This window comes from Aristolochia californica, unplaced genomic scaffold (genome assembly GCF_029961685.1).
Source record: "Aristolochia californica isolate CCGP_79_NKW_82.1479 unplaced genomic scaffold, dmAriCali1.0.hap1 SCAF_14, whole genome shotgun sequence".
Taxonomy (NCBI): domain Eukaryota; kingdom Viridiplantae; phylum Streptophyta; class Magnoliopsida; order Piperales; family Aristolochiaceae; genus Aristolochia; species Aristolochia californica.
Genome location: NW_027181815.1, coordinates 21980440 through 21993790, shown reverse-complemented (window position 1 = coordinate 21993790; position 13351 = coordinate 21980440).

The window sequence follows — 13351 nt, the reverse complement described above, 5'->3', positions numbered from 1 at the left end:
CCGTGAGCAGCAAGAGGCTTCCTATCCCCTTAGAGAGAGCAGCATCATAGCGGCTTAAGGGAGGATCTTTTACCTCTAATCCAGCATCCACAAGGTCTCTCTAAGTCTACCAAGAGCAGCAGCAAAAAGGAGGGTCCTTTCCTCCTAACAAGAGCAGCAGCTCTCTCTAACAACCTTGGATTCACCAATCCCACAATGAATTACTTGATCAGTGACATGGGATAATCATAGTCCTTTAATCTATTGAGTTGTAACCCTAAGGGCATTGTAACACTATAAATAAAAGAATTGGATAAGAGGTAAGGCATTGAAACCTTCTCCTCTCTTTTAGAAATTGTCCAGCCACCTTCTCTTCTCCCTTGACGAATTCTCTCCTTCCCTTACGCTAAAATCTACTCTCTCATGCCCTTCTCCTTCCTCTCTCCTCTCTCTCTTCTCTCCTTTTTCCACGTTAACCTACAGTCCTTCTCATTGGGTCCTAACTTCTACACCCTTTAAGATATTCTTCATAAAGACAAAATGATCTACTGAGCACTAGCTGAATCCAAACAACAATATTGTTTGGCTAAATTTGTCAAACCAAGCCCGAAGAGGCTGTTTAAGCCCATATAGAGACTTCCTTAATTTCCATATTGACTCCCACTCAACCACAAAGTTGGGTGGTTGATTGCACATTTATCTCTTCTTTTATGTCCTCATTCAAAATGATATTTTTTACATCCAATTGATATACCGCCTATGAGGAATTAGAAACTATAGATAATAAGATGCGTATAGAGTTTAATTTAGCCACTAGGGAAAATGTTTCCTCATAATCTAGTCCATAAAACTAAGTGTATCCCTTGACAAAGAGTTAGGCTTTGAGACCAGCAACAAAACCATCTAGATTGTGCTTGATAGTGAAAACTCATTTACAACCTACGGGTTTCTTGTCAGGATGAAGAGGAACTAGGGCACAAGTCTAATTCTCATATAAGGCATGCATTTCTTCTTCCATGGCCACCTTCCATCCTGGATGTCTCAGGTCCTCCTGATGTGACTGTGGAATAGATATGGGAGAAATATATGCAATAAGTTGACAGCATGAAGAAGACAGTTGATGGTGAGAAACAAAATTGGATATAGGATGAGAAGTGAAGGGCCTAATGATGGGCCAAATACAACAGGGAAAGATGGGCTTACCTCAGAGGGATCCATAAACTCCACAAGTGAGGTGTTGACCGAGTTTTCAAGGGGCTGAAGCAGATCTACTTCAAGTGGCACGATGGGCTTCAGAGCTGCCTAAATGGATGAAAGACCCGAGGTGCATTTTTTGAGTAATAAAAAAATGTGTCATAAAAAAGGTGACATCCCTAGAAACAATTAAGTCCCAAAGAGAAGGATTATAATAGACATAACCTTTTTGTGTACTAGAGTTAAATACACTTAGTGCACTTTGAAAGTGAATTACCTAGTGAGAGTGAAAGTGAAAGTGAAAGTGAATTACCTAGTGAAAGTTGTAAAGTTGGGTCTAAGGCCCATCCCAAAATAAACTAGCCAACTTAGGAAGCATCTTTCCCAACTAATAAACTCAAGATCTTTGTACTCACTAATCCATATGGGACTATTCCGTAACACTCCCCCTCACTTATAGGCCCTCTTTTGTGGCTCTACATGTGGATAATTTGGGTGGAGGCCCACATAAGAGTACCTACTCTGATACCATGTTAAGTTGGGTTCAAGGCCATCCCAAAATGACTAGCCAACTTAAGAAGCCTCTTTCCCAGCTAATAAACTTAACATCTTTGTGCTTGTTGATTTTTCAGGACTCCATGGATTTAGCTCATGGAGAAAAAGAGAGAGGGACTCATGGGGAGAAAACAAGAGAGAAAAGACGCTATGGACTTATGTCCTAACCCTTCCCATGAAGCTCAATTTATAGATTAATAATCCTAAATATTAAACTTATGTCCCTAAAACTTTGACTAATTACATCATTGTTATCTTTATGAGATGACTCATTATTTACAATAATGGCATCATTGTTGGCCTTCTGCTTGGTCTATGGACCTTAAGCCCATCTTCCACATCTCTTGGATATGTGGGCCTTCCTTGTTCTTATGGACTTGAGCCCCATCTTCTAAGACACTTGGATGTGTGGGTCTTCCTTGGTCGTGTAACTTTGGGCCCATCTTCTAGCACTCCCCCTCAAGATGGGGGTGAGAGAACATCATGAATACCCAGCTTGCTTCAAATGGTGTAAAGGATCTTCTCGTATAAAATGGTTGTCCACCATATCTTCCAACACTCCCCCTCAAACTGGTGGTCTCTTAGAGACCCAATTGTCATAATATAAGAGAGTAAAATTACTCTTATCCATAAGACATTGCTCCATACTCCAGTCAAATGGTCATAGTCAAAAATACTTTCCACTCAATTTCACAAGTAAAAAAGTAGTTCTTCTGTGGGGCACAGAGTCTACCCACTTTCTCAAGGTAGCTAAAAAAACACCTCTTGGGTGAATAATAGACTTGACTCACACTGGATCTTGGGCACACTCCTCTCCTCTGTAGGTTGTGGGTCTATAGGCATTGTTTAGAAGTATAGTAATAAACTCCTCCATCACGGTGTCCCTCCATAGGGCACCGACTCTCAAATGGTAGGAGTAAATACGTCAAGTAAGGGGGGTAACAAGTAATCACTTGGAAGATAATATTCTTGGGCCACCATGTGCTTTCTTCTTCATCAAGTAATCGATGCTGATAACAATCAACAACTGAGAAGTCCTTCAATAATAATGTCTCAGGCAAAAAGACACAATAGCAGTAGCTGAAATGGACCTGGGCCCAATAACACATATATAATAATGAAAATTCTTTAAAAAGGACCCATAAGATAATTCATTGATAGTCCATCACTAAATAAGGAAGTTGCACCAAAAAATATGTTGGAACCTAGTAATAATCCAAGTTAATAATCCAGTCAGACAAAAGGGACCGAATCAAGCCGAGTTAGATATGAGATCAATATAGCTGAGTCGAGGAAGAAATAGGTATAGAACTCAGGAACCAGACCTGTATAAAGAGGCAATAAGAGAGTGGGTTGAGTCAGATTGACTTGGTTGAGTTGGCTCGGTCTGAGTTGGCCCAACTCGTTGAATCAATCAGCCACCTAACTTAGGTGGGATTTTAATTCAGAACCAGTGTCTTCCCCGGGCTGCTAGCCTTCGAACATCGCGGCACAACAGAAAATTAGAGAGTATAGCCAGTGATGAACCAGCAATAATTTATCAAAAAATAGAGCGACAGAATAATGGAAACTTTCCAAGAGTGTATCCAGCGGTTAGCTAAAAAAATATCGGTGAGGTGACAGTCAGACCAGCATAGAGACAACTGATGAAGGAGATCAATCATCGAGAAATTTTTGAAAATAATTCAATCTAGCAGAGAGCTTTCCTCAAAAAAAATGGTATGGCTAAGGAAGATAATATGCCTTAATCCAAGCATAGTCGAGCTTCTACTCAATCACCAGAGAAAAATAATCTCGTGAATTTCCTATTTGTCTTCCTCGCAATGTGTTGGGATCTTCCCATCTATGGATCGTGTCACCCTTCTTCCCTCTCTTCCCTCCAGATTGGTTGTTGACGCTGGAAGAGGATTCTTGTTCCTTGAACGTGTAATGGTGGAAATCGGAATGGAATGGATTGAACCTTGAAGGAGATTCGACCTGGACCTCAAAGGGAGAATACGACCTAGACCTCGGAGGGAGAATCTAACCTTTCTAGACTAAATTTCTTAATGCTTACTTTCATTCATCTTGACGTCCCAATAAATAGGTTTGGGAATGAAAATACAAGCTAGACCCATGGGTCAATTGGTTCACGCCAAATTACCTCCAAACCAAACCAACCCAAATTGAGATACATGAAAAGGGAAATAACATAATTTAATTCCTACGCCTGTTGATCCCGAGTCTATAACATCACCCCCCTCCTGGAGAAAAATATTGTCCTCAAGCTCAAAAGAGTGGTATAGAGACTGGAAAGCCGCTAAGGGCTCCCATGTAGTGTCACTGGGGTCAGCGTCATCCCATTGCACGAGTACCTCCCAATCGCCCTAAATGCGACGAGCCTGCAACACCTGTGCTAGAGTAGAAAGGACATGTCCCTCATGTAGTGGTGGCAGAGGAGTGTGCAGCAAGGGGGAGTCACCCTGGAAGGCCTTCAGTTGGGAGACGTGAAACACATTTTGGATCTTTGCTTCTGGTGGAAGCTGCAAGCGGTAGGCGATTGTGCCAATGCGGTCTAACACCTGAAAGGGACCATAATACTTCGGAGATAACTCGTGGTGTTTGGAGGTTGTCAATGAAAGCTGCCTGTAATGTTGGAAACGCAGCCATACATAATCTCCTGGAGAAAAGAATACTTCCCAGTGGTGCTTATCATAATATAATTTCATAGTATGTTGGGCCTACTGGAGATGATTGCGCACCTCACTGAGCATGGTGTCGTATTCTGCTAAAGCCTGGTCCAAGGTGGCAACCTTATGCACCTGGTTCATACGATAAAAGTCGAGGCGGATCTTTGCCATATACTACCTTGAATGGAGTAGTGCCGAGTGCGCTGTGGTAGGATGTGTTGTAACAGAATTCTGCCCAAGCCAGCCACTTAACCCACCGTTTAGGTGAGTCCCCCCAGAAAACAACGAAGATACATCTCAATCGTTTGGTTAACAACCTCGGTCTGTCCATCAATCTGTGGATGGTAGGCGGAAGAGAACACCAACTTTGTGCCTTGCAGCTTGAATAGTTCCTTCCAGAACGTACTAGTAAAGATGGCGTCCCTGTAATGGAGGCCGACATCCCATGTAACCGGACAATATTATCCATGAATAGTTGAACTACTTGAGCTGTAGTGTAAGGATGTGCCAGAGGTAGGAAATGGCCATACTTTGAGAAATGGTCAACCACTACAAATATAACTGATTTGCCAGACGAGGGGGGAAGGCCATCAATGAAGTCCATGGATATATCGGACCAAACTTGTGACGGTAGCTGAAGTGGTTGGAGCAACCCTGCTAGACTTAAAGATTCAGCTTTATTCCGTTGACAAATTTGGCAAGCCGTCACATAATCGGCTACACTACGCTTCATGCATTTCCAATAAAATTCCCAACTAATCCGAAAATATGTTTTCTTTCTGCCTTCATGTGTACTATCATGGAAAGAGGGTAAAATGCTGGTAATAAGTGGTGACGTGTGGTGCAGAAAAATCCGGTTTTTGAACAGGATTGGACGATTCTGGATCGTCCAATGTCCCCTGTTGAATCTCATGATATAATGCAAAAAATTTTGGATACTGTTGTGTCTCCTCCCTAATAGAATCCAACAAGAGAACTCTGGGCTGACTGATAGCATATAAGTGCGGCTCTGGAAGGTCCCAGCTAGACAAAGCATCAGCCCCCACATTCAAACTACCAGGTGTATATTCAATTGTAAAGTCAAACCCCATCAGTTTACTCAACCAATGTTGCTGAGGGGAGGTGGTGAGGTGCTGCTCTAGAAGATATTTTAGGCTGCAATGATCAGTTCGAATCATAAATGTGTGCCCCCAGAGATAAGGCCACCAATGCTGTATTGCTTTAGCTAAACTGATCAATTCCCTCTCATAAGCTACTAGCTTGTGATAGTGGAGGCCAAGCTGGTGGCTGAAGTAAACGATCGGGTGGCCATGTTGCTATAACATTGCACCGATACCGCCACCTGAAGCATCACATTACACCACAAATAACTCATCAAAGTCCTGTAGCTTCAAAATTGGCACTGATGATAAGGCGTGCTTCAATTTCTGAAAAGAATGATCTGTTGTCTCAGACCAGGTGAAGGCATTTTTCTTGAGTAGGTTGTTAAGTGGTGCTGCAATCTGGCCATAGTTGCGGATAAATTTTCCGTAATACCCCGTGAGGCCCAAAAATCCCCTTAACGCTGTGATAGATGTAGGGGAAGGCCAATCTATGACAGTCTGAATCTTACTTTGGTCAACTTGCACCCCAACTGCTGAAATAATGTGGCCTAAATATGCCACCTCGGAGGTGCCCATAGAACATTTGGACTTATTTAAAACCAAATGATAGGAGCGGAGAAGAGTAAAGACCTAGTGAAGGTGCTGAATGTGCTCGTCCCAAAGTTTGCTATACACCAATATATCATAAAAAAAATACGAGAACATATTTCCGCAAGATAGAGCTAAATACCTCATTCATGAGGGCCTGGAATGTGGATGGCGCATTGGAGAGACCAAAGGGCATCACGAGGAACTCAAAATGACTGTGGTGTGTGCGGAACACGGCCTTCTCCACATCTGAAGGATGAACGCGAATCTGATGATAGCCTGACTTCAAATCCAGCTTGGTAAATATAGTGGCACCGTGTAACTCATCTAACAACTCGTCCACCACTGGGATGAGAAATTTGTCTTTAATAGTGTGAGCATTGAGTTGCCGGTAGTCCAAACAAAACCTCCATGACTTATCATGCTTTTTGACTAGTAATACTGGGGATGAGAAAGGAGACCTGCTTGGCTGAATAATTCCCTGGGCGAGCATATTTTGGCACTACCTCTCAATTTCATCCTTCTATAAGTGGGGGTAACGGTAAGGCCGAACCACAACAGGTTCAGTTCCCATCTTCAATCTAATGCGGTGATCACAGTGGCGAATAGGCGGAAGAGCAGTAGGATCATGAAATAAATCTTCAAAATTTGTAAGTAAGTGAGATAACTTACAGTACTCGGTGTTTTGGACCTGAACTAACTGAAGTGGCAAGGCACTGTAGCCTGTGTGCCCTGCAAGGTGATCTGACGCTGGACTTCTGTGAAGGTCATGGTCAGGGCCTGGAAATCCCACAAAATAGGCCCCAACAGTTGGAGCCATTTAACTCCAAGTACCAAATCAAATCCAGCCAGCGGACTCACCAAGAAATCGGAACTAAAGGAGTGACCCTCAATATAAAAGGGGTGGTTGTAGAAATACCCACACTCGTGATTTTCTCCCCATTGGCCACTGAGACTGAGAGGCATGTGGTCTACTGGACTACTAACCCAAGCTGCTCGGCAGCTGGCTGACTGATGAAGTTATGTGTGCTACCAGAGTCAACTAATGCTAATAACTGGAGATGGTGTAATTGTGCCCGAACTTGCATGGTGTTAGAACTGCCCCGGCTAGTCATGGCATGAAGTGAAATCTTTGGGCCCTCTTGTTCTGTATAAACAATGTCTTCCTCAGGTAATATGTCCTCACAATCCTCCCAAAGAACCACACTGAATAATCTTTTGCATATGTGACCCTGGACATATTGTTCATCACAATTAAAACAAAGGCCCTTGCCCTTTCTTTGTTCCATATCTTGTCTATTCAATTTTTTTATATAAGGGGCTGGTGGCATAGAGGTAGAACTTTTTGCACACTGTGCTGTACTGGGTCCTGAATGTGGAGGCCTTGAATATGGTGAGGGCGCAGTGGAGGTTGTCCTATTTGGCCAAACTGGTTTTCCGACCAATGACTCCTTTAAAACACGCTATTTATTATCAATTGCCCTGGCCAAATTCATGGCGTGGTCCAATTCTGTAGGACCATGTAATTCAACTTCCAGATGCAAACCCTCTGTCAAGCCAGAAGTAAAGATTTGAACATACTGGGAGGGTTTGACAAAATCACTAGCTCTTGCCCAACGTTCTTGGAAGGTCCTTTGGTACACTTCTAGGGGCCCAGTCTGTTTATAATTGATCAATTCACCCAATGGATTGCTACTAGCTGGAGGACCAAACCTCAACATGCAAGATTGTTTAAAGGTCACCCAATCCTAAACCAAATGTTCATTTCGGAATTGGTGATACCATAGGAGCACTTCATCAAGCATGTGGTATGCGGCCAAATGAACCTTGTCATCCGCCGGTGTTTTTTTATGGGAAAAGAACTGGTCACGTTTGTGTAACCAGATCAAGGGGTCCTTAGACCCATCAAATATAGGAAAGTCCAGTTTGAATTACCTGGGAACCGAATTTGGTCCCTCTGCGTGGGGAGGCATTGGGGATGGGGCTGGCGCAGTGGTGGTGGCTGGTGGAGGGGTTGCACCGCCTGAGGAGAATAGTCTGCTGGCGGCAGTGGCCCTCGACCCCTAAGCACAACAAGTTCCCACAAATTTTATGTAAGGACGAATCCATGGTGTTCATCGTGGTTTGTAGGTCATCAATTTTCTGGCGCAGAGTAGCAAGATCTACCTCTGATCTGTGGTGATTTTCATCAATTATCTGCCACAAATCCTCTGGGGAAGAGGAATCCCCAAGGGTGGACCTGTCTGATACCATGATGTTGGGATCTTCCCGAGCCATGGATCGTGTCACCCTTCTTCCCTCTCTTCCCTCCAGATTGCCTGTTGACTCTAGAAGAGGATTCTTGTTACTTGGACGTGTAATGGTGGAAATCGGAATGGAATGAATTGAACCTTGAAGGAGATTCGACCTAGACCTCAAAGGGAGAATCCGACCTAGACCTCGGACGGAGAATCTGACCTGTCTAGACTAAATTTCTTAATGCTTACCTTCATTCATCTTGACGACCCAATAAAAAGGTTTGGGAACAAAAATACAAGCTAGACCCATGGATCAATTGGTTCACGCCAAATTACCTCCAAACCAAACCAACCCAAATTGAAATACATGAAAAGGGAAATAACATAATTTAATTCCTACGCCTGTTGATAACTCAGGATGCTATGGAGTCCATAACACAATGTCAGTGCAACCACAAAACTAGGCAAGTTAATGATCGTCGAGGACCGTAAGCCGAATGAGTAGTGGAGAGTAAGATGGCTAGTAGAGAGTTTCTGAGAACTTTCCGAATAAAAAATCAATCTAGCAGAGAGTTCCAAAAAAATTATAACAGAGATTTATTTCCGTAGAGACAAAGGCGGCCAGCTTCACAACCTTGCCGAAGCGAATGAGATCAAGAATGTTTCCAAGAATAGCTTGCGCAAGTGCAGGATCTCTCTGCAGAAGTTGCCATCATATTTGAATCTCGACTAACATGCTAATGTAAGACGTTGATATTCACAATAGAACCATCCAAGTTAAAACTAAGGTCATTGGTGGATGCACGAGAAGTGCTTGACATCACATAACCAGATCGCCATTTATGTCATCAATAGAACTCAAGCTCAGAGTTCCTCATTTCGCTTCCGTTGAACAGTAACTACTGCTGATGAAGTGACACGCAGAAGGGTCTATTTTTACTGGCATCGTCTTGATCGTCTCCTTCGCGTCAGACAGATGGCCTGCTCGGCCAAAAAGACCATGCATCCGTAGTGACCAGAGTTGTGAGGAATTTGGTAAAATTCAGTCATAGGATCAAAATATTTGCGCCCCTTTTCTAGCAGACCTGCATGGCTGCACACAGTTAAAGACTCCTGTCGAACGTGATGTCGTATTGTGTCATGGTTGCATGCAGTTAAAGACTCCACTGAACATGTTTCCCAATACTCCGCCGAACCTGATGCCTAGGTCTTTTGATCCTCCCAATTTTACTCCCCCATTTTGTCATACCAAAAAAGATAGTGAAACACACAAGTGATAACAAAAAGTTGCTTAAATATCCTATTACAGATAAGATTTTCCTTTTCTTTTACAAAAAGTGTGTACAATGCTTTATGTTGAATTTTGGAAAAAAGAAAAAATTTCACTGAATTGATGTAATTTGAGTACATGAGTCTCTATTTATAATAGAGGAACCAAGTAGAATCCAATTACAATTAAACTATCCTTATTGTAGTTATACCCAAAGTTAAACTATAAAAGATAAGCCCTAGAACAACTGAACAACTGAACATAAATAGAAAACTAACATAACGAAGCTCCATTAACTGAGACTCTTCGATGAGACCTTCCATAATAATTCTAGCTCATTAAGACTTCTTGATATAAGAGTCATGTGAGACTCTTCCATATGTGCTCTTCAACATTGACTTCAAGCTAGAATTCATAACTTCATCTTGCAATGAAAAGGATTTTTGGTCTTCAATTTTCTTTACCTGAAAAGAAAATTCTTCATAGATGCAAAAACATCATCTTTTATGGTCCCCAGAATATGTTGTTCACATAAAAATTATCACAACATGTGAAACAAAATACCTCTTTCTTGTACTTCTTCTTCTACTTCTTCCCCTCAAGTTGGGGATAAAAAACATAGAGAGACCCAGCTTGGAAAAAATAGAATGTGGGAGTAGAAAATCACTCCTAGCCATACAAAAAAGCTCCATACACCAACCAAAATGGTCATAGTCTGAAACTCAGTCCACTCAAATTTAAAAGTAGAAAAACTACCCAACTTTAGGGCTTAATTAAGAGACTACTCACTTTTTAGGGGTAGCCCAAACACAAATCTCCTTTTGGGTGAAGAACAAAATACTTGAGTCAAGCTGGATGTTAGGCACACTCCTATACTTTTAGGTAGTGGGTCTAGGCATTGCTCTCTAATGATAAAAATACAAGATGATAATGTGAAGAAATACTAGAGAAAAACAACTTTAACAGGAAGGAGGCGACTATGCAACGCTCATACTTCCAAAGTGACCTTTAAAAAGAAAAATATAGGAGACTATAATGGTAGAACTTAATAAATTTGACCAAGTATGAATATTTTTGGGGAGAACACAAATTTTCAGAGTTAGCTCTACAAAAGATACACAACCAAGTAACGAAAACGTAAAACTTGAAAGCAACATCGAAGCAAGATATTGCATACCATGAATGAGCATATCTTGGAATGATTAAGTCTGACCAAAACTCTCTGATTACAAGAGAAATTTTAATAAAAAAACTCGAATTTTAGGAAAAAATGAAACTCAATTCATGTCAATGCATAGAGAGATAATAGGAGAGAAAATAGGGGGGGAAAGAGATTTTTGGCAGAACTAGCCTTTGGTACTTCTAATCTCAATATCTCCAAAAATATATCTGAAAATCACAAACTAGACTCAAAGAGATTTAATTTGATACATAATTTGACGTAAAAATATTCATATTATGACCTCTTGATTTTCTTCATTTCGTAGATTGATCCTAGTTGACTCCAATGCGAATATCTCTTTAAATATAGATTAGATTGGCATGAAATGTTGAATTTAGGATCCCAAGATAAGGTCTTTGACCATGGTAATGAAATAGGAGAGGTAGAAAAGAAAGAGAAGAAAGGAGAAGAGAGAACTTGGCTAGAGAAATGGAGAGAGAGAGAGAGAGAGCTTGGGAGAGGAGACAATTCCAAGGACTAATTTGAGAGAGAAGAGAAGAGACTTAATAATCTACCCCATGCCGTGAACCTCTATTTATAGTTGTGGAAGGAATTTTATAATGACTAAAATACCCTAAGGGCTACAAGCTTTGAAAATTAAAAGACATAAGTAGATGTGCATCTTCTTAAATAATTACACCCTTATGTCATCCTTATGAGAAAACCTTTTAAATTACCACTTTTGCCTCTTCCTTGACATGGGGAAGGAAATTACATTGATGCCACTTGGAGGTGTCTTCCAGTAAAATTTTCTCCTTCTGAAATTAGAATCCAATACCTTTCATCCAAGTATATTTTTTCTTCATAAAATATACTTCTTTTAATAGAAATAATCTAATAGATTTTGTACTCTATCATCTGGCCAAACTGAATACTCTTTCTTTTTTGGTTAGCATGCCCATCGACTCTTTCGAGATCGATCTCCCTCTAGAAAACTCAAATTGCGAATTGGTTGGATAGATAAGAAAATACAATTATAGATATTTCTTTTGATATATAATTTTTCATATAAAGTCTCGTTCTTAATAGTGTAAAATGACTTGAAATTTGAATTTTTCTACTACTTGAACCTCTCTTGCAATCTAACCTTTGCGGCTTCAAATATTGATTTCTTTTTGTAGAAAACTCCGATTGACAAAAATATTTTTGTGTTGGAAATTAGACTCAAAGATATTTCCATCAATATATAGTTTTTAATATTAAAATTTGAGTGTGGAGGTGCAAACACCAAGAAAACAATGGCTATAGGGACAGGAAAGAAAGAAAAAAGATAGAATACAAACCTAAACTACTAGAGATGATAGATAAAAAAAAAATATCACATTTATCTCTTCGGATTAATTGAGTCAACTCACAAAACTCCCTTTAATACTATATTGAATTTCTAGAATAGAGAAAATTTCCATTGACTTTATGTAATTTGAGTACATCGGCCTTAGCCAGGATTACAATTGAACTACCCTTGTCCCAGTTATACCTAAAGTTAAACTCTAAAAGATAAATCCTAGAACAATTGAACAACTGAACATAAATAGAAGACTAACATAACTAAAGCACCTTTAACTGAAACTCTTCTATGAGAGTCCTTCCATAATGATTTTGTCTCTATAAGACTTCTTATTGTGAGACTCTTTCATACCTGCTCTTCAACATAAATAAGTACATACAAGTATATCATCAACAAAATGTACATTGGGAGTCAAAAAGATGGGTGGACCCTTAAGTGACTAAGCTAGAAGCAGGAGATGCTCGATCCTCTACTATCCAGCCTTCAATTGGTTTTGTATGGCAAGAATAGCTCCTTAAGTTGCCACAACATCATCAACCGCTGCCTCTAAAGCTTTAAAAGCTATCGGTGGAGTATGATCTTCCTACATTTGTGACGCACCTCTTCGTGAATTCAAACTGATCTATGGGTGGCTCAAGGTTCTCCTAGGGGGTGCAAGTTGTGGTATGGATTCCTTTGTGGTCTTCTCTTAAATCCATTGTCCCCTCCATTTGGCAAATCCAAATTTTCCCACTTTTATTTCTCCTATAGACATCTTCATTGTCATGCCCACTAACACTTAATCCGATAAATCCACTCCACAATGTAGGAGGATGGTTGTCATCACTTGAGTGAATGATAAACTATTCACCCATGAGCTTATTGTCATGCCGGACATCCGACTAGCCATGAAGTATCCAAAATCGAGTTGAACTTTCTGGACGATCGCCATCATCCAAAAAATGTCAACCATTATGAGCATAGAGAAGGTGCCCTTTCTTGGGTTTAGCACATGAGTCACAATTTCCATAACAACTCTCTGAGGCATAGTGAGGTCTCGTATCTTGACTTCATAGGAACTCCCAACTATCTGTTCAAAGACTGAGAGGATAGCATCTCAGATGTTTTGTAAGAGGCCCTCATGGAGATCTGTTGGCCAATTCTCTTTAATGTATCTCATCACGGTGGAGCCAAGGAGATCATTAGAAAATGTGGGGGGGGGGGGGGGGGGGGGGGGGGGGGGAGAGAATAGAGATGGGTGTTTTCA